Below are 23,619 nucleotides of genomic sequence, written 5' to 3' on the forward strand. Positions count from 1 at the left end.
ACCAGGAACCACAAAATAAGAAATTTTAATGAATCTTGATGCTATCTGATAGGAATCTTCATTACCTCAGGTCATGGACTCACTGAGAACATCTATCTAATACTTGTTAAAATTAAGTCTTAAATTGTATTATAAAGATTTTTATAAATAACCTCACATAAGGTGAATGTCAACAGAAGAAATTAAAAAAGCAATTGAGGAGCCCTGATGAATGAGTTTGTGGGTCCTGGAATTGACTGTGTGATTGTCAGGACCTAATTTTTAACCTAATAAACATGCAAATGCCATCGTGAATATTGAAACAGGGAAGCTAAGCAGAGGTACTCTCTGTGATAAAATGTCATTTTGGAAGAATTAATATGAAGAGTGCAAGTTTAAATATACAGTAGAGATACAAGTAAAATGGAAAATTCTAGGCTCTGTGAGTTGTAGAGGTGATGTTGGGAGGGAGGTATTTCTAGTAATTTCTATTAAGTTTCTTTTTTAAACATTGGCTATGTAGAAGGATTTGTTGTGTTGATTTTTGGGAATCTTCTTCTTCATCCCTGAGCGCAGGTTCCAGTGGAAGCACATCTGACTGTAGGTGATACGTCACCATCTCTGCCTTTGCCTCAGCTGCAGTTCCCCACATGCAGCTCCACAGAAGCATAGACACACTTAGAATTAGAGATCTGTGTTTCAGGATTCGAGTTAACTAAAAGTACTGAATTATGGCTTCTGTCAAGCAGATTGGATGATGTTGTTTTTGAGAACAGAAGATTTTCAGCATGAGCTTCGCAATGAGAATACCTGGAAGTGACACCTGTCTAGATAAACTCTATGTTAGATTTGTGATACTAGGCAAGAGGTTAATGTCTCCCTGCCTTGGCCTGTTCGTTTTTAATCAACTTTAGCTACTAGAACTTTCTTTTCCTAATGATACTTTGCCAAACTTATAAGACTGCTCCTCTTCATTGCCAAATTTACTGTTATCTACCATATTGGTTTTTTTTTTCTCATTGCTTCATGCTTTTCGCTTCCATTATAACCTATTCTTTTTAAAGTATTAAATTATTAAATGCACAACAAACAATGTCTAGTGCTGAATTTAATTAAAAGTTCCAGTTTACTTTTTGCAAGGATTTTATGTAGTAATTCCTTTAAAAATAATTAATGGATGACATTCAGGAGGGGCACAGAACTCCCAACAGAGTTGACCAAAAGTGATCTTCAGCACAGCATATAATAATCAAGCTCACATCAATCAAGCATAAGGAAAAGATCCTTAAATGTACACGTGAAAAAAAAAATCAGTTGACATTTAGAGGAATGGCAATTACAATCGCAGCCAATTTCTCACAGGAAACTCTACAGGCCAGACGAGAATGGAACATCATATTCCAGATTGTAAAAGTAAAAAATTGTCAGCCTAGGGTAATGTACCTAGCAAAGCTTTCCTTTGTCTTTGATAATGAAATAAAATTCTTCTACAATAAAGAAAAGTTAAAATAATATACCTCTTCCAAACCTGCCTTACAAATGATACTTAAAGATGTTCTCTTGATAAAAAAAAGGAACACCACCCATCAAAAGCAAAAGCAAATGTAAAGAACATTCCAGTAAAATAACAACGGAAGACTAAATCAATGAACAACCCATTTCTAAACGACAGGACCAAATTACTACCTATTTATATTAACTCTGAAAGTAAATGTCATAGATTAGTAGACTGGATTAAAAACACAAAACCCATCTATTCGTTGCCTACAGTAGATACATATCACCAGTAAAAAGGTCAGCAGAAACTATATCTCATGGATTTTGATGTTTTTATTTTTAGTTTCATTTCTTCAAAACACTTTTTCTCTCATTAAATTCTTCACTGACTCATAGATTATAGAGTAGCATTATTTTCAAGAAGGTTCTTAATTTCTTTTTTCATTTTTTCAGCAACACATTAGTCAATCAGTAACATGTTATTTAATTTCATGGCATTTTGACTTTATTTTTTCCTCCTGTTGTCGATCTAGTTTTGTGGTTTTTCATTTAAGGGGATATGTTGTAACTGTGTAATGGAGACTATCATATCCAGTGACATGTTGTTTAACCTCATAGCATTTCTGTTTTTTTTTGTTTTGTTTTTTGCTTGTTATCAGTTTTGTTTTATGAGGAAATATTTTGTTGTAACAATGTAAGAGAACTTGGAGTGGGGATATTAGAGAAGGAGTTAGGGGAAAGTCCAAGGTCTATGGAACTGTTTCATAAAATGATAATTGTATAATAATAAAAAGGAGAAAAAAGAAAAATAATTAATGATTGAAAATTTCTTATCGATAACATGTGTTTAGATTATGCTAACTAGAGAGAAAGGCCCTGATGCGTCTGCAGGAAGGTTGCTTACCATAGAGCGTTTTATGAGGGCCCCAAAATTGTGATGATGGGTCACCATCCCTAATATGGAACTTAGTGTTCATGGTTGTACAGCAAAGCTCAATATCTCTCCCTGTCCCCTAGGAATAAAGATACAATACCTACTTCTAGATTTGATTCATGTTTTTACTGCCTTTACAAAAAAATTTCCAGAGCCATTACCCTCTGCATAAAATTAAACACTTCCTCCTTGTTGACATCTGTGTATCCTACACAACTTTTAATCCAAAGATTTTAAAATGCCATTTTACGTTTTTTTTTTTTTTTGGCATTTATGTCTGTTATTTTAAATTTATGAGCTCCTTGAAGGCAGATATGCCCAGGGCCCAAAACAGGGTTGAATTAGGATAAGCCCTTGACAAAGGTTCTTGCTTGAGAATGAGGGATGATTAGGCTGCTGGGAGGCTCTCTCATAACGAAGGAGCTTTCGTTCATTCACACTTCACCAGGTTCTACTCAGACAGCAGTTTCTAAGAAGACAGGTGGCTTGAACCACTGGTATGAACACCATTAATTCCAAGGAAAGTGAGTGCCTTAGGTCTGGTGCAGCTACATTCGACAATTTTTGAAAGGATGATCCATCACACACACACACATGCACACACACACACACACCTATCGTTTTATAAGGCTGTTGGGGTTTGGCTTCTAATTACCAAACTCTTGCATTGCATTGTATTGAATTCCTTTGAGGAGATCAGCAGCTCTTTTGGTTTTACTGAGTCTTCTTGCCTTTGGAGCCCTTACTTTTGGATCACTAACTCACCTGGCTTCCTCCAGAGTCTCAGGTCAGTCTTCTAGTCTGGGATCCATTTTATTGCTGAAACAGTATTTTCCTGGTGGACTTGCCTTAGCCACTTGGGCAGTAAGGCTTTCTTGTAAATTCCGCTGGATTTTCAGATTTTATTAAACTGACAATACCAACTATATTTCAATGACCATTTCTATTTTTATATCTAATTATCTTCACACAAGTGAATCTAAAAAGCACAGAAATAGTAACACATTCTAATGCCTTTAAGTGACCTGGAATGTCTTTAGCTTTCTTAAACCTTTTTCATACTTTCTGAAGAGGCTGTGGTTGAAGTTGAGTATAAGGAATATTTTTCTAAGTTGATTGATGCCTGCAGGCTGTTTGTTATTCAAACAGCCTTCTTTATGCCATTTTTCCCTGGTTGTCACCACAAATGTTTCTCAACCACAGTATCAGAGGTCAAAGCCACCTGCTACAGTGTCTGTCACAACACCTTGGCAGAAGATAACATCCTGCAGCCTTGTGAATTGAATGCTTCACATTGGCCACATGTGATAGCAGAATGTTTGTCTAGAGTCGGCATCTAACCATGCAACAGCTCAATGAAAAGCTTTCACTATTTGAATGCAGCATGATTTAAGAGAAGCAAGTGGAAAGGCAGTGTCGCCACAGACAAAGTCAGGTGTCACTGACTTGGAAATCCAAGCTCACCATTTATAAACCATGAATATTGAAAAAAAAATTAACTCTGTAAATCTTAGATTTCTTATCAGAGATGTGGGACTAATAAATAGAACATATTTTAAATAATTATCATGAGCATCTAATGAACTGATCCAAAGTATGTGCAAATAAATGTTACCCCCTCCCCACCAAAACAGAACCCTGTTTACTTGAGACCTTTGGGTTAGATTATGATCCTTCTACTTTGAAAGAAAGCTGAACATGGATTTAGATAAGGTAGCAAATGACAGTAAAGGCAAGAGACAATAGGAAGATTGGAGAATGGGGGTGAGGGCATTATGAGAGGGAGGTCATGAAAGAAAGAAATAGTAAGGAAATATGGCTACTGTGTCACAGAGCTGGAGCAAACCTTTTTATCCATATTATGATACTGCATTTTCGCTATGTTTGGAGTTTTACATTCAGCCCTTTGCACAGATGAGAAAGTTGAGATAACTTCATAGAAAGTATGAAAGCATTATGTGTTAGGAAACAAAATATTAAATGACTGAATAGAGAATGAAGTTCATGGGCTGATTCATTTTCTGCCCCGGAATGAAAATCATTGGAGTCCTGTGCAAGAGTTCAAAGCTAGCCAATATCAGTTTAATTGCTCTTGTGTAACACTTCCTATGAAGTGACGTGATAATATTCATTCTCAAGAAAAAGAATGTGAAGAAAATATCCACAGCTTTCCCGCGTATTTTAGGAAACATAAATTCTTAGATGATTTAGGGACCAAGGTTTCATGGGTTTTAGCTTTCAATCTTTTCAAAATTGTTAAGGAAAATATAAGGCCAAATGTTCTCAGACACTTGATCCTCCTAAAATGTTTCTTGGATATCAGGTCAGTCACTCACTAGAATTAATTTATCCTTCTCCAGCACTGGAGACTGGAAATAAAAATGTGAATGAGGCAGAATTAGCTTTTTGCTTCGAAATAATTTTCAGTCAAGATGGGAAGGTACACCCTAAATAATTATACAGATAATGCTATAATTGTAAAAATGAGAAACACTGTGGGGGGAGAGTCAGGTTTTGAAGATAATCAGAACATGACACATAATACATGCATTATTAAAAACACGACCTCAAAGTTGTGATGTTGCAGTGGATCTTGGAAAGAAGGGTAGCATTTATCTAGTTGAAATGGAAAGAGCTTCTCCAGCAAAGCACATATTCACCCTCAGGCATTTCTATTCCTGATGATGCTTTGGTTGTTACCTCTATCATTGTACTCAGGCCATGTACCATTTCTAATAGGAGGCAACTGTCTCAGATATCAAGCACTAATTATTCTCTGCCTCCGTCCCTGGCATTTGAGTAGGTTCACATCCCAACTGTCTTCACATAACTTCTTGGTGTTTGCTTTCCTTTCCTTGCTTTTGCTTGCACATTGCAGTTGAAGAAGAGAAGATTTTAAAAAGCTACCTTGTTCATTTAGAAAATGGATTTATTGCAGATAAATCAGGGTATACATGGCAGCTGTTTTGTGATGAGAGGGGTGAGGGGAAATGCCTCAGAGATTGAAGACAACACCTAAAACTTGACCTGGAAATAGAAACAGAGAAACCAGGTTCTGAGCATTGTTCTGGATGCTGGATAAAGCTTTTCCTGAAGCTCTACCTAGTTTTCCTGCCCAGCAACTAGTTACCCACATTTTTGTTTTATTTAATTCAGTTTAGACTTTCTCTTGCAGATGGTATCATAAATGCATAATTTCCAAAGATATTTGGAATGTGTGTTGTTTCATGTAACTTTGTCTAGGCTGTGATTTATTTGCAGAAACAGGCTTTGTCTTAATTTAAGGAATTGCAATTATTACTTATTATTTGGCCATGAGCTTTAAAAAAAATATATATGTATAGTGCATACATTTTATAAAACGCTTGTCTGGAGCAGTTTCTGTGACAATGATTTTTAGACTGTCTTCTTTCCCTACTTCTTCCTTACTGATGTGGCTCACTTAACTTTAATTTTCATTTAGCATTTTATTTTTTAAATTAATTAATTAATTTTATTATTCTTTGATACAGTTCCATAGGTTCTGGGATTTTCCTTCCCCTCTCTCCAAGCCTCTCCTCTTTCCCACTGATTTCCCCCATTTCATTACATTAGTAAAGTCCTTCATCGTCATAAGTCCATCATTCTGCAATTTAAGCATATCCTGACATTGTAGGTATGAGCAATGACAGAGAGTCCAGCATCCTGTTGTCAAGATACATTCAACAGTTTCACTGGTAGTCCATCTTTGATTTATAAGTGTATTGTATCTTCACATCTGTATGTGATAGTCTCTACTACACAGTTATTACACACCCCCTGAAATGAAAATGGATTTTTAAAAAAAAATTTGGACACCAGAAGAAAAGACATCTAGAGATGGATTTTCATGTACTTATAGTTAGATTTTGCTGGGACACAAGGTATTATATCAGGCTTGTTTTCAGGTGTGCCACTGGGCAAACAGTGCAACATTTAGCAGCAACTCAGATTCCAGTTAGGGTTTATGAATCTTTTTCTAAGAATCTTTTCTCACCACGTTTCTCCCAACCTTGCCGGAGGGAGTGGGTAAACAACAAGGTCTCTGCAAGAATGGGAAGCACAAGTAATGTGAGTCTTCTCAAGGTCAGGGAGAATATATCTAGGGTGCTGTCTCTACACATCTCTCTTTCCCATCCATTGCCTGGAAGCTAAGATGGGGCTCTAGAGAATGGCAGGCTCACATTTTGAAGATTATTATGAGCACCACTTCATAGCCTTGGAGAAACAAGGTTAGAGAGATCAAGTAACTGTAATAGAACATGCATCTGTAAGACATGGATCTGATTAAATGGTTTAAACCCAGCACATTGGCATAACCACCGACAACGAGTGCAGGTAGCAATGCAAGCACAAGCCACTGTACTCTCAAAGTCTCAATTTCTTGTCCAAAAATAGAGCTAAGACAACTGTCTTATAGGCATGTTATAGGAGCTGAGGAATTAACACATCAATAAAACCTAGGAAGAACACAGCACAAAATAACTCAAAATAGTAGGAGCATATGTTTGGACATTCAAGGACATGTCTTTGGAACTTTGTCACTTTAAAGCTGCTTTTAATAAAAAGACTCATGGTGGAAACTTGAGAATCTTCATCGTGCAATGATTTCTGTTCAGTGGCACTTGTTGAATGGGGATTGACCTGTTTATGAGTTCTATCTTCCATCCAGGAGGCTATTGGAAGACTCATTTGCTCTCTCACTTCTACATAAATACCAATAAGCAGAGGATCAGTGACCTGCTGCAGCCATCTCAGGGGACTGTAGGTATCGATGGGCACTAGAGAAGCTGTTTTCATCCCTTATGAGAGAAGAAAGGCAGTCGGACAAGGTGACGGGGAGCAGCTGCTTCTCTGTGCTGGACTCTTGAGATTCAGAGCAATGCAATTAAGATGGTGATCCAATTAGAACTATGTCAATGAAATATATGAAATCTGTTCTTTTTATATTAAAAGTTAAAATATTAGTATATTAAAATTATATTAATTCAACATATGCTAATGCAAAGACTTAATTGTATGATTTTCATGTTGCTTAAAAACATTTTGAGGAAATATATTGTGGGGGATTGAGAGAGTAATGGGGTATTAGCATTCATCTCAATTACTTTTTGAACGTTAGTATACTTAATAATTTGGTTAGATTTATTTATTTTCATTAGAAAGTCAGATTTAGAGAGAAGGAGGGACCGAGAAAAAGATCTTCCATCTGAATGGTTCACTCCCCAACTGGCTGCAATGGCTGGAGCTAAGCCAATTCGGAGTCGGGAGATTCTGAGTCTCCCATGTTGATGCACGAGCTTGTTTGAGTGTGTGTGGGTGTGTGTGTGTAGGGATGAATGAAGAGAGTAACATTTTTGCCAGCAAATTAGGCAGAGAATTTTGGAAGTGATTCAGACTTGGAAGGGAACATTAGATCCAATAGTGACTTGTTTGGAATGAAATTGAATTGTGAGCCACACAAGTGACACAACAGCTGGCAGTTGGAAATCAGATTGAACAGTCAGAGGAATCTTGTGGCTTTGTCTCATGTACTATCAAAACTTCTTAGGTATGTGTGGGTGGAATGGATACAGTCAGGGATAGGCCGCTGCTAATAAACAGAATGCTACTTTTTTATTCTTTGGAGCAGACATTACTCCTTGCACTCTGTGGCACCTGTAATCTAGATATGAAAATCACAATCCTTTCTTCCTCTCTCTGCCCTTCACCCCAGGTAGTTTCTCTCAGATCCTTCTTAATAAAAATGAAAAACCAAACTGAACACTCATACAGTCTCTCTCTCTTTTTCTCTTTGGTTTTTGATTTTCTGTATGTGTGTCAGTATTGCTGCAAATGTAGTTTTGTCAGGTTTTGTTTTATATCATTGCCCAACCAGTTAGAGAATGATGTATTGTTATAGTCTTAATGATCTGTGATTGTCTTAAAAAATTTCCATGCATGAGTGAAATGGTATATTTTGATTATTGTTGATAGTCCTTGCTTGTCAACTTAGTAGAGTATTACATATTTGACTGTAATGTAAATTTAAATTGTTATCTAAAAAATTTAAAAAACAAAGAAAGAGGTAATGCAGAAGAAGAGAAGAAAGGCAGTGGGTGGAAAGTAGGGAAGGGAAAAATAAAGGAGGAAGCAAATATAGTATTACATTTATATCTGTGAACTATAGTGAATCTGTTCTCTGTGCAAGTATCAAATTAACAAGAGAATTGATCAGAATTATGTTGTAGTAATTATCATGCATTTGCTATGACCTGGAGACACTAATTTATTCATAAATTCCTTAAATAAGAAACCTTCTTCCTAGCACACTATCAGAGTGCTAGGCAATGAGTGCGCTCCTCTTGACTCCAACGCTAACTTGTGAGGTCAGGCCAGCCTTCGGACCTCTCCTCTCTCCTCTTTAAAAGGGTGGATTTGGAGTTATTCACTTTTCAAGTTTTCAAGTCTTGAGGTTTTATTAACTACCTATGTTGTGTTTCTGTTTTATGATGATGACTTTTTAACTCTGAAATTTGTATTACAATACCAAGCGATAGTCTGCCTTAAATGAAAAAAACAAAGATGCAAAATCTGATAAATTACTGAGTTCCTGGAAACTGGCCATAGATCTGTACACAGCACCCCTCTGCTGCTTGGATTTCCATTAACTCAGAGCTCTGTTAACCAGCCTGCACACACGTGGTGACCTCAGAGCGGGGCTCTAGGTTTGTGCCCTCGGTATGTTGGTGATTGCTATTCAGAGCAGTTGCCTTGAGGCAATGTGAGAATCCAAAGTCATCAAAGGCAGAGGAAATTATGTCCAGCCCAGTTTCAAAGGTGAGCTGTATTGCATTCACATGATTTGAAAGTCATTAATCTATAAGAGTGGATATCAGGGCTCCCTGCCCTTTATGTGAAGAGAATTTTTTAATTTCCGTGAGAGAGATTCTTTGATTAGCCAGGACTTCCTCCTCCTTTCCGAATGTTAGATAAGAAGGTTTCATATTTACTTACAAGCTCCATTGCTCTATTCAGTTTAATTTTATGCTCATTCGATATTAAACATAAGTGAATCTGATCTTTAAGGAGCAGTAGAAAGATCTTTGGACTGGAAGTCATAGGACCCAAGTTTAAGTCATAGTTTTGCTACTCAAGAACTACATGACCGTGGACAATCCACTTGACTTTCTGGCTTTCCATTTCACTCTCTGTAAAATACTCTTAAACTCTGCAATGCATACATTTTAAGATCCTTCTGGTTTTATATGGACATCTGTATTTTCCTTAACTACATCTATCGTTAACGTTTCAGTAAAATGCAACATGAATGGAGTATGTATTATGTTTTCTATGCAGATTCTTATTGTTTAAGGCTGATGATAGTATTGTTTCTTTTTTAAGATTTTTTTTTTTAAGTTGTGAGGCAGAATTACAGAGAAAGATTTTTCATCCATTGTTTCATTCACCAAAAGTCTATAAAGTGTAGGGCAGTGCTACTCTGAAGCCAGGACTTTCTTCCGAGCCTCTCACATAGGTGCAAGGGCCCAGTCCCTTGCAGGGTACTCTGCTGCTTTCTAAGGCACAGGAGCATGGAGTTGAATCGAAGTGGATCAGCAGGAACCAGCACATGTATACGTGGCATTGCCGGCAGTAGCTTAACCCATTATGCCAACTCTGCCACCCACGTCAGTTCCCAGTTTTGTTTCCAAACTAAAAAGCTGAGACCTAGAGAGATTTTAAAGACCCAGTTAGCAGCAGAGCCAGAGTTGGAGCTCCAGGATGTGGTTTTGCAGCCCTGTATTTCTTCTTCTCCTATTCTTTCTCCTAGAGCTGTCGCAAGCACAGTGCGGGGCGCGGGGTGTGATGGCACGCTGCGGATGTACAGTTGACAGGCTCTGCCTGCCACTGTCTCTTGAGAGGATGATGTATGCTTCTGTATCATTCTCAGTTTGAGACGTGTACCGCTCTGCTTTTTGTGGCTTTTGATTGTTGCTTTCAATCATTCTTGGATCAGATCATGTCTCTTGGTAGTGGTGATACTATAATATGAGGATCAGATTTGCCTGCCTGTCTCAATTGCTGGCAATTTATCTGTGGGCATTTTTAGGCAACTCAGATAAAGATAATATAAATAAAATGAAAGAATGAATTTCTTTCTGACACTTTGTGCCATTTTTGTGGGGGAATGAAAACCTCCATGTATATATGGACACACGCAGATACATACATACACATATGCCTTTTAAGAGAACCTTTCTCTCTTTGAGTATGTTGTCTGGATGTAACTTGGTGTTGTGAAATTATGGAAGCATGTTAGTGATAAGATGCATTTAGTGGTCTTTTCTGATACAGTGGAAATTCTCAGAGCCTTCAGGACGATTATGTTCACTGTGAAGGTGGAGGTGGAGGAAGCATAAGCTTTTCATCCCCCTACAGGGCTAGCCATACAACATCTCCGCTTTCCTGTGTGCTACCCCAATACCAATAGGAGTTGGTTTTCAGATGAGTCGACTTTGTATGTTGGAAACAGTGTTCTGTAGCACTGCACAACAGGATGCAGGGGAGCTAGCATTTGTGAGACGAACACCATGTGCCAAAATCTGTTGCAGATGCTGTTCCGCTTTTTCAGCTTTAGAGGGTGGTTTTTTGTTCCATTTTTATATGATGGATTAGGGTTTTATAGAAGCACGGTTATAGGAGTACAACCTACATTCAAGCCTCTTTCTGTCCAGTCTCAATTGTTTACTGTCTTTCACTGTGTGATTGAAGGCATTATGGCAACAGATCAAAGATCTGGAATAAGGCCACAGTGTTCTCTGCCACCTTGTCACCTGATGTATGTGTAGATTCGGCTACAGGCACATGGTGATTCATTATCAGTCATTTTTCTCACCCACAAAATCTGTTCCTCTTTTCTTAGAATTTTTGAATGAGTACATTGTTATTCTTGGATTCTTGAGAAAATGTTGACTTATGGGTCTGTGAATAGTGAAAATTTGGGGAGGGCTGTATATCTTATCAGCCTAATTTGCAACAGCTTATCTTCTGACATTTGGTTTCACCTTTTGAAATGGAAAAGTTCCCAACAGACAAAAGAAGTCTGTGTGCCAAGTGTAATTCAAGTCACTACTGATGTCCACATCTTGACTGTATTTTCAGGACATCTGAAATGTTTTTAAGGGCTTTGTTAATTTTCTCATCTTGTGAGTGCCTTTGGGGACACTGGAATTGTGAGGTCTTGGGCATGTGCAAGGTGGCTGAATAATTAAATTAGACAATGCCATGCATCGTTGTTAATATATGCTAGGAGTTCCAAGAATGGTAGCCATTATGGCTATTGTCAATGTAAAATGCTTGCTTAGGACATTGCTTTATGTCTTAGCATCACCATTTTTTTGTCTGTCGTGTTGAAATGGAAATCAAAGGAACATTTCTTTTGATTATTCATGCTGAGGAGAGGCATGTGGTGGACTGTAGCTTTTCCCCAAATCTCCCGTCTCTACAAGGGTGTGTGTGTGTGCACGCACATTTATAACTGGGTGGTTCAGAGCAGGAAGACCTCATATGGGTTGCATATCATTCATATTTTGTATAGAGAGTTTTTACTAAAAGATGTAAATGAGTAATCTGCATTCAATTTAAGCAACTAGCGCTATGAAATTATTGAACTAATTTGTTTTCTTTGGTAATAAATGTGGGAAAAGTGAGGAAGAAATTAAATAAATCCCGCATAATTTAGACTACCTCACAGGAACTACATCACAAAGCCTTAATGCAGTTTTTTTACATTCTTTTCTGTTTGTGACCTTGCGCTTTGAATCTTCCCACTGAATTTGGTTCTCAAATTCATCTGTGTGTGTTTCAAATGTTGCTTGTGCAAGTTTCAGCTGTTACAAGGGGATTTTTTTCTTTGTAGAGTCATTTATTGCAAAGTCTATTACAATCTCTAGTTTTCTTTGTGTTATGGTTCACATTTTGGCCTTCTTTAATGAAAAGAGGCTGTGTCTACCTTTGCCTTCATTACCTAATGAGGAGAATAAATTCTTGAGAAAGAGAGACAGTCTGAAACTAACAACCCCCCAAAAAGTCAGATTTGCAAGCAGAACATACACCTGATAGTGCCTGGATAATCATAAAACACCGGGTGAGATTTGAATGCAGAACATGCACTTTTGGTTTGCAGCACCAAAATGAAACCAAAGAACCACCATTAAAACAAAAAATAAAATCTTTTATTTCCTATATAAACAGTTCTGTAAACTTTGGAGGACATGGTCACTATTGAAATAAAATTGCTAAGTGGAAGAATTATTTCAAACGATAACATTTAAAAAGCAAAGCCAGAGGGAAATAATAAGAGACTTAAAGGTGGATTTATGAACCCTAGATTGCTATTTCTGCAGAGAAAAAGAGTAAACAAATGCTTGAAAGGCCTACTGTAAACTGATGATAAAAGTATTTTCATGGGGAGAGGATGAGATACAGATTCAACTTCAGTTTTTCTTTTGCAAAGGATTAGATTCTAAAAGGATGAGAACAAAGAACATAAATATCTTAGAAACAAATCTTTAAAAGGAATGTGCTATAGATACAAAATGTATCCCCTTTATATGAATACAAAATTAAAAGTATCACAAGGTTTGCCAATTTTTCAGATTGCTGTCATATCATCAGAATATTGTACAGGTACTGTTAATTTTGTGTACAATTAGAGTTCATTGATTTAGACTTTATATCATTTTGTTTTTGTAGCAAAATGGCTGTTGAGAGTACACTGACCTGATTCCCATATGAATATCTCCCAGATAAATATACTAGTTCCTCTTGATCTTTACCTAGGAAGGAAATGGCTATATCATAGAATGTGTGAGTGTTATAGCTTACAAGATAATGCTGTTTTTCGAAATGTATATTTTAATTGACCAAATGATTGTTAAAAGTTAATGAGATTATTCTGCTACCACACCTGCTTTTCAACACCTTGTACTATTAGATTCTCTGGTTGTAGCACTAAGAATTAAATGTTATCGCACTGTATTATTTATTATGAAAAAAATGAGATGTCATTAAAGTGTTATTATTTCCAGGCGATATAATTAGATACCACTAAGACCTTTTATAAATGATAACTAACAGACTTAGCAGGGTGACTGAATTAAAGGCCCCAGTTCAGATTTAAATTCTGTATGTAACAGAAACGAATCATTTGGAGAACTGAATTTTAAAATAACCATAGCTGGCACATAGTGCAGGAAGGAATCAAACATGGGGAGCCTGGTTCCCAAACCTGCTTTCATCTGCTTCGTAAAAACACCCTGCAAGTGAAGGCAGTGGTCAAGAGCAGTGAGTAAGTCAGTGTAATTCCAGAGAAACAGAAACACAGAATCTGAAATTGTGGATCATGCCTGGATTTTTGCAGAGCAAACAGGTCAAGTCTACAGAAGGAAGCCAGGAGGTCTGGAAGAAAACACAGGGGCACAAGACGAAATGCTAAACCAAAATCAAAACAGCTGTTCATAAATCTCATTCCATTATTTAAAAATCAACGTTAATACCTCAGAAACTTCATTACAAGGAAAACCTAATGGATGAAATTCTTAGGGAAGACCATGAAGAGATTAGAGATTACACACTTTACTAACTTGAATCATGAAAGAAGAGAGAAAAGCAGAGTTTTTCTCAAAAGGTTCTGTGGAACTGGGCATCTAATATATTATTAAATAATAAAATTGAGTATCAAAAACCATCAGAGGGGCCTGGCCGAGTGGCTAAAGCTCTCACTTTGCACACATCAGGATCCCATATGGGCACTAGTTCTAACCACAGCAGCCCTACTTGCCATCCAGCTGCTTGCTTGTATTCTGGGGAAGCATTGGAGGACGGCCCAAAAGCTTGGGACTCTGTATGGGTGTGGGAAACCTGGAAGAAGCTTCTGGCTACTGACTTTGGATCGGCTCAGTTCCGGCTGTGGCAGTCACTTACGGAGTGAATCAGTGGATGGGAGATGTTCCTCTCTGCCTCTCCTGTGCTACAACTGCTAACCCTCTTTGAGAGCTAACCCCACATCTGGTTTCTTTTTCAGTCTGTTAGAACTGTTCCTTCCTGAACACCATACTTTATCCCTCTACTCTCTCATTTCTGTCAAAATATTCTCCAATTTACCCATCTATTTACTTCTCTCAAAATCCCCGAGTGATACTTCATTGCCCACAAGAGCAAATGCCAAAAAGGCCCTTAAACATCCCCAAGTGAAGACTACGGTCATGTAGATGAGAACAAGGACAGCTTCCCTCAGTCTAATCACTAGTGACCACCTACTTCGGGAGCACGCTCTTGAAATCCTATCAACGAATGGCAGCCTTACCCTTACCGATCAGCCAGTCACACCAGACAGAGCCTCTGAAAGCCATACCTGAATAGTGATGGTTCTGAGACTGTGTCATCCCACTTTTTGTCTAACTTCCATTGGCTCTGAGAACAGTTCCTAACGCAAATACCCTGTAAAGGATGAGTAATCAGCATTACTTTGAGTTGTGCTGAACTGCATTGTCCTTGCTTACTTAACAGAGGAGGGTGCTTAAAAAACCTCATAGAAAATGAAATAATGAAAATATAAGCTTATTTTGGCACAAAAAATAAAGGAATCTACTCATTTACATAAGGAGAAGTCAAATGATAATATAGAGATTTATCATTAACAATAAACTATTTTGCAGAACTAAGATTTTGGGGTGGAAAAGGAAACAATCTTATCTTAATAGAGTAGAGCAAGTGGAAGAACTGAAGTGTCTTAGTGGAAGAAATAATTGGTATCTTACTTTCTCAAAGTGATAGGATTTTGTGATAACACATGGGGATCTTTTTGTGTTTAGAATCGTATTACATGAACTATATGAAATCTGTTCTCTTCATATAGATAAAAACTAACAGGCCAGGGAAAAAGCAAATGTAAAATAACAAAAGCTTCATATCAAGCAGAAGTAATTAAAATTAATTGCATTTTGATCATAATCAATAAACACACTCAGAAAGAGGAAAGAACAATGTAAAATAATTAACCTAAAGTGTTATGCAGAGTATCAAATCATCACACACAGAATATAAGCTGACTGAGTTTGTACCTTTAAAAGATGATTCTAGTGGTCAAAATCATGGTGCAATAGAGTGGGCCACCTTTTGTGCTGCAGGCATTCCAAAAGGGCTTTGGTTCATATCTCAGCTGGACACTCCTTGCCTATGGCCTGGGAAAGCAGCGGAGGATGGTCTCTGTTCTTAGATGCCTGCACCCACATTTGAGACCTGGGCAAGGCTCTTGGTTCCTGGCTTGTGATCGGCTCTGTTCTGTATCTGGTGGCTGTTTGCAGAGTGAACCAATAAAAATAACAAATCTTAAAAAAAATTTTTTATTGAAAGGTAGATATGTAAAGAGAAGAAGAGATAGATAGATTTTCTGTCCACTGGTTCACTTTATCAAGTAGCTGCAACGGCTGGACCTGAGCCAACCTGAAGCTAGGAACCAGGAAGTTTCTTCTGGGTCTCCCAGTGTGGTTGCAAGGTCCCAAGGTTTTGGGCCATCCTCTTTCAGGCTACAAGTAGTGAGCTGGATGGAAGTGAAGCAGCCAGGACATGAACTGTTACCCATATGGGATTCCGGCACATGCCAGAAGGGGATTTAGCCACTAGAGTATCATGCAGAACCCAGCAAAAATAAATTAATGCATTATTTAAAATAGATCATTCTAAAATTTAACTAAAATAAAAAATGAACTAGATGTTTACATAGTGATAGGGAAAGAAACAAAATTAAAATATAGTCAAAGGGACAAAAACAAAAGACCAGATATGGGCAGAGTATGTAGGTTTGGCAGCAGCTCCTACTACACGTAGAAAACCAGATAGAGTTCCAGGATCCTGACTTCAGCATGTCCAAACAGTAGCCACTGCTGCCATCTTGGGAGTGAAAACATACTCTCACTCTGTGTTTCTAATAATAATGATAAAAACAAAATCTTGGGGTCAAACAGGTTAAACCTCTACCTCTGGTGTCAGCATTTCATATTGTGCCACTTCAAGTTCCAGCTGCTCTGCATACCATCCAGCCCCTTATTAGTGGTCTGGGAAAGCAGAGGAGGATTTCCCAAAACTTTGGGCTCCTGCATCCACATGGGACACCTGGAAGAAGCTCCAGGCTCCTGACTCCCAACCACCCAATCTCTGGCCACTGCGGTCATTTGTGGAGTAAACCAATAGTTGGAAGATTTCTGTCTCTCTTCTCTCTTTACAGAACTGCTTTTCAAAATAAATAAATAAATAAATAAATAAATAAATAAATAAATCTTTAAAGAGTTAAACCTTTAGGAATAGGCAGAATTCTTTCTCTTTTGGTCTTATTTTAAATAAATATTGAGAGGAATGAAGGAGGAGGAGAACAAGAGCAAGAAAGAGAAGGCTTCCAAATGCTGCTTCACTCCACAATCGTCCACGAAGTCCAGGGATTGGCCTGCTTGGGGCCACGAGCCAAACATTTAATTCAGTGCTACGTGTACAGCAGAAAATCAGTTACATGAGCCATCACCACTCCCTCCTAGAGGACGCATTAGCAGGAACCTGGAGTCAGAAATTGGAGTTAGAAAGTGAACCCAGGAACTTCAATATAACGTGGGTATCTTAATATGTGGGTGTTTCAAACACTAGACTATATGCTTTTCCGTTGTCTTCATTTTAGGTAGGACTTCCAAAGCCTTGTTGCTTCACAATTCTGCTGCTCTTTTTGCCAAGCTGCCCCCACCATACTTTTCAGGGGCTTTTTCCAAGGGTGGTCCCCAACAGACCTCCTTCATGCTAACATCCATCTCAGAGTTTATTTCAGGGAGCCTGTTTTAAGATGCAGTCCTGTGACAAGAAAAAGGAGAATATAGAAAAAATAGTTTTCTATGCAAAAGAAAAATGAAGTATTTGACAGGGATGCTTTTTAAACTATTTTCATCTTTCCAAATGAACTATGCGAGGGTATTATATACATGAAAAAAGCTCACCCTTTTTAAGTGCTAGACTGATGAGTCTTGACAGATGTATACATACACATTACTCACAATTTCTATAATCTTAAAAGGCTCCCTGTGCTCTTTTCCAGTCCCCCACCATCTTCCTATGTCTGCTGTCAAGTGAAGACCTTCTGTCACCACAGGCTATGTTTCTAGAGTATACACGTGGTGATTGTGCTCACATAGGCTAATGTTTTTGTGACCCATCCCTATACATCACAGGTCCTTCCTTTTGTGTTTTCCTGCTTGTAAGAATTATTGTCTATTTATTAAAAGTAATCATTTCATGTATTTTGTCCAGTGTTATAATCTGTTAAAACTCAATAGTGAAATTAGTATCTTTTATTACTTATGGATGGAAGTGGAAGCCTCAACATTCTGACTTAATATTTCTTTGAAAGATGTAAATAACACTCTGTGAAAACAAAAGAAGTGGAAGATAAAGTCAAATATGTGTTTTTTTTAATAGTAAAATAGAGATTAAAAAGAAGACAAAATTACCTCTGATGCTGCTTTGTTTATTGAAAAAAGTCGCTATGGAAACTGCTAATAATATTTTATACAGTAAGATAATGTGATTATTAGCCTGAAGATAAGATAAATATAACATTAATTAGTTTTATTGGTTCAATAATAAACAACTAGATGTGGAAATAGGAAACTGCACTATTTGAGTAGTACCAGCATCTACATAAGTTCTGCAATAAACTTGAAAAAGGACGCCAGGATTCAAAAGAAAAAAATCTTCCTGGTAGATTTAAAAGAAGGAGAGAAGACTTCATTTTATCTAGTCATTAAACTGTTATTGGCATTAATTCACTTAACCTTCCCAGAAACTCTAAGATATTATTATTTCCATTTCATAAATGAGTTAATTGAGACAGAAGGAGGCTGAGCAACGTGTCTGTCTTCATTCAGGCTGAAAGTGATAGAGGCAGTAACAAATCAGTGAGAAACACGTGGAAAGCCTTGGTCTGTTCTTCAGAGAGATTACTTAGGATAAAATATCCTTGTACAATAAAAATATGATCATGGCAGTTTCATACTTCAGCTTTTTATTCACTGTCTGCTACGCCATGGATTAAATGAATCCTTTAAGCATTTGCAGACCTCTACAGCGTTCCTCTAGTGTACCTCTTTATCCATCTCTACTATTACTCTCTTAGTTCAGGTCCTCATTCATTTGCCCATCAGTCTGGTCCATTCACCAGTGCAGAATTTAGTGGCCTGTACAGGGGGACCAGTAAAGTCAGAGTAATTTCTGCTATGAGGCAGAATGTGAAAAGAATTCTCGCTATAGGTAGGAGGAGGTATATTTGAGATCTTTTTGAGAAAAACGGACATAACTTATAGTTAGGAAGGAAGTTTTTCCACTATTGTGTGATTCCCAGGGTTCTAACTTAGATGAATGGCAGCTGCGTACAGGCCCTTGGCCTTGTTGGAGAAGACAAGCTCAGTGCTGGCAGCTTACTCTAGAGTCTTCTGCCAGAATATTATTAATCTATTAATAAATATTCTTTGGTTCAGTATCAAAATTAGTTTTTATTCCATCTAAAGGTACATCCATGCATGTTTTATAACTTTTAGTGTTTAAACTTTGGAAGTCTAGGCAGTAGAGAAATAAAGCAGTTGAGAAATTTACCCATGTGAGAGTGAATTGATGTGACCGTTAGAATGCAGAACAGAGCTGCTTGGGTATCTGTGTAAATCCCAGCTTATCACTTATCACTTATCACTTCTACTTCACCATTCTGTAACTGTCAGAGTGGATAAAGGCATAATTGTAATGGGATCTCTTATCGCTTTAAAAAGTTGATTAACATCTAATGAATATGTATTTTCATGTGTATGTGGAGTAACTGAGTACACATACGCAGCATAAACAAACCAAGCCAAGGAGCCATTCTTCTATTCTCAGCTTTTCCCTCAGCTTGCAGTCTACCAGCTTCACTCTTCCAGCTCTTTACACATCATGTAACACATCATTGTGTATTATTTTTCAGAGCTTTTTTGGTAGTAAAAATATACACAGCATAAAATGTACCACTTTTGACATTTTAAAATATACTGATCAGTGGCATTCTTTTTCTTTTTTAAAGATTTATTTATTTATTTATTGGAAAGTCAGATATACAGAGAGGAGGAGAGACAGAGGAAGAACTTCCGTCCGATGATTCACTCCTCAAGTGAGCGCAACGGCTGGTGCTTTGCCGATCCGAAGCCAGGATCCAGGAATTTCTTCTGGCCCACACGGGTGCAGGGGCCCAAAGCCTTGGGCCGTCCTTGACTGCTTTCCCAGGCCACAAGCAGGGAGCTGGATGGGAAGTGGAGCTGCTGGGATTAGAACCAGTGCCCATATGGGATCCTGGCGCGTTCAAGACGAGGACTTTAGGCGCTAGGCCACACTGCCAGGCCCGAGGTTAAATTCTTAAAGTTATACTACTTGATGCGATAAGATTCAGAAATTCATTTATTCTAATCTCTATGCTATTTTTCTGTGGTATAGTTTTTACCTCCAAAGGATTTTGAATGATTCTAAATCATGATTGATAATATAAATGACTTAGTCCATTCTAAATTGAGTGAATCATACATTTCCCTTCTTTGTACAGGTCTCAGACTGGATGTAAGAGAATATAAAATGTAAAGTCTTTTCTGGAGCATTTTAACATGATCTGTTAAAACATGATCTGTGACTTATGGGTAACCCTTACTACCAGATTAAATATTTTCTGAGCTTGATGGTTGTAAATGGCTTCACATTGTGAAACTGTTTCCTATTTTCTCCAATGGCAGTATGTATCTGCTTTCCACATCACAACCACTTGACAACCTTGAGAAAACAAGTGACTGAAGGTGATTTGAATCAGAGATCAATAGCTTAGAAAAACTCTAAATCATTGTGTCTTCAATTTTTTTTCTCTCTCACATTCTCCATTCTTCTGGAAATTAATTAGGCATTTTGAAAACTTGTCACTCTAGCTCCTCTGTTTGCTGTATCTAGTAATTCCTTCTTATTTTTCAGTTGCTCGTTTCTGTCTCCTTTTGTTTCTCAATTTCTGTGTAACATGCCCACTAAGTTTCTATTTGAATACAAATCAGCCTGATTACTTTAAGTAATCTTCACATCTCTCTTTGTACACTGAGTTGTCTATTTCATTACCTTAAATATTTGTTTTATATTCTGGTTTTATAATTCCAGGATTTTTGCTCTTGTGGATCTGATTATGCCATCTGTTTTTCTTACTGATTACCCATACTCACAGTGCTTTCTGAGTTTGTACTTCCGAGACCTTCGCCAGTAGGAATCACTTGAATCTTGAGTTTAAAGTGTGTTCATTGACCTAGAGCTGTGTCTGCCTGGCCTCACAGGACAAAACCCAAGTAGCACTTATTGGTTTGGATTTCTTTCAGGTCAATGAGAGTGAGAATTATGGTTCTGAATCTCTATGAATGTGGATATGTGGTTAGGAACTGTATTTCCTTTTTAATCAACAAACAATAGAATCTGATATCTTGATATGGGTAAACCATGGATAATGATAGAATAAAGCAAATGAAAATATTCACCTATCTTATGGTGAGACATTTGAAATTTACCCTTTTAGTTGGTTGAAATATACAAAATTTTGCTATTGATGACAGTTGCTCCTCTGTGCATTAGATCTCACAATTCTTCCTCCTGTTTTTCCAAAAATGGGAACTCTTCCATCAGCAACTACTAATACTCTCCAGCCTCTGGCTTTCTGTGTGGAGGTCTCCTTGCTCTCTGTACAGACAGCAACCAGTGATGTTATTTTCCCTCTTCAGGCTCCTCACCTTATTTGGGAATCTGCTCCAGTTTTGCTCTTCTAGGTCTCTTAGCACGTTTCCCCTGTGTTTCTCCGGTGGCTGCTGAATGCCTGATTTGAAGACATCAAATGCTGTCTTGCAAAGCACTTCCCAGCTCTGTAGATTACATTTCATTGTTGTTATCACACATACAGAATTTTCTGCTTTTCTTCATGGCTCAGCCCTGCAGTTTGAAGAAACATTTTCTGTATTTATCCAGTGTTCTCTTTTAATTCATAAATTGATTTCTATTTGAAAGGCAGAGTTACAGGGACAGGCAAGAGAGAGAGAGAAAGAGAGAGAGAGAGAAAAAGAGAGAGAGAGAGAGAGAGAGAGAGAGAAACTTGCATCTGCTGGTCCACTCCTCAGGGTTGCAACAGCCGGAACCAAGCCAAGCTAAACCGGAAAGCTTCTTGCAGGTCTCCCTTGTGGGTGCCCAAGGACCTGGGCCATCTTTCACTGCCTATTAATAGGGAGCTTATTCAGGGATTTTGGGGATCCATTCCTATGAGATGTTTTTTGGGCATCTAGTTTTCTATGTTTCCTAAAGCAAGAGTGTTCATTTTTAATCTGGGGTGATTTCTTCCTCAGGCAATCCCCATCTTCCAAATATCTGTATCACCTGTTTCCTGGGGCTTCTGTGCTGGAGTAACTCATGGTGGCGCCCTCGGCTTCATGCTGGCCAACTTGTTTGGTTACCGTCCCACTGCCTGTAACTGGTGATGCTTGTCAGCCACTTGCATGCTTGGTAATTATTTATGAAAAATCACGTTTTACTCTTTCTTAGGAGCTATCTTTTAGTCCAATGGATACAGATTGAGGATGCTCCAGTCTGTATCTAAGTATATGTTCTTTTCTGTGAGTTCCAGATGTACATATTCAAGTCTCTACTATACAACTTCATTTGGAATATCTCAGATTTTGCTTTGTTAAAATAGCCTTCTTTTCCTTTCACAGATCAAGTAAGAGGTACTTCTTAATAATCCCTGGCCTATTTATGAAACTTTTCTTAACCTCAGGATCCTAGTTCATCAGATGTGGAAATAATATTTGAAGATCAAAGCAACTAGTCATGTAGACAATGCTTGAACACAGAGATTAATATGCGTCAAAGCCACATGCTATAGGAGCTAAGGCCTTTTCATTTGACTTTATTTTGGTCTTGAATATATGGCATCTAGGCTGTAAAATCTTGAGGTCAGGAATCTTCTCAGTAGAGAACAGTACCTAGTACATGATAAAAGCTCATAAAATGTTTCATGAATAAATATATATCCAGCTGTTAAAACCTAGACTTTATTTTTCATTTCTCTCGTTGACTTTTCCATGTTAGTGAGAACTGTTGCTTCTACTTTCAGACTGCCTCTTAAATCTGCTCTTTAAGTACATCAGCTTTCTTATTTATAAAGATTTGTTCTTTTAATTTTTTATTTGAAAGGCAGTTATACAGAGAGAAGGAAAAACAGAGTGATACCCAGTCCAGTGATTCACTCCTAAAATGGCCCCAGTAGCTGAAGCTGAACAGATCTTAAGCCAGAAGCCAGAAGCTTCTTTTGTGGCATCCCACAGGACTGCAGGGGCCCAAGGACTTGGGCCATCCTCTGCTGCTTTCCCAGACCATAAGTAGGGAGCTGGATCAGAAGTGGAGCAACTGGAACATCAACTGGTGTCCATATGGGATGCCAGTGCAAAAGTTACAGGCTTAGCCATCACATTATTGTGCTGGTCCCAAGTCTGTCTCACAAATAGAAGGCCATTATCACTGTGTTAGGTTTCTATCATAGTAGTTGGTATGGTTTGAGTGAGTTCTGCATTTCAGCTATTGGACATTTAAGGCCCCAAACCATATGTTAATTGTAACTAAGGGGTGAGATCTCTGGGTGATGGACATGTGAGTCATGACAGCTTTGCCTTCTCAATGGCTGAACACATTTCTTGATTCATGGATTGTTGATGGAGTGGCTTGTTAGAAATGGATGCTCTGTGGCAGGCCTGTTTTATCTCACTTTGTGAAGGTATTTGTCACTGTGAAACTGCAGCGTCTCCACCAGAAAGAAGACTGTTATTGGATGTGGCCCCTCAGCCTTGGACTTCTCAGACTCTAAAACTTAAAGAGATAAGTTTATTTGCTGTGTAAATTACCCTATCTGGTGTTCAGTTACAGCAACAGAAAACAGATTGAGATAGTAGGCTAGCCTTGTTTTGCTTTGTTGTTTCCTCTCTATTAAACATGCTATAGTTTGGGATGTGTAAGGAAAGAGTGGACAGGGAGCTATAGGAAGGAGAAAATAATGCCAGAGGAAATCATGTCTGGGCATTTCTCACTTGAGACTT

Source organism: Ochotona curzoniae, unplaced genomic scaffold (genome assembly GCF_017591425.1).
Source record: "Ochotona curzoniae isolate NIBS_2020 unplaced genomic scaffold, NIBS_Ocur_1.0 scaffold_4505, whole genome shotgun sequence".
NCBI lineage: Eukaryota > Metazoa > Chordata > Mammalia > Lagomorpha > Ochotonidae > Ochotona > Ochotona curzoniae.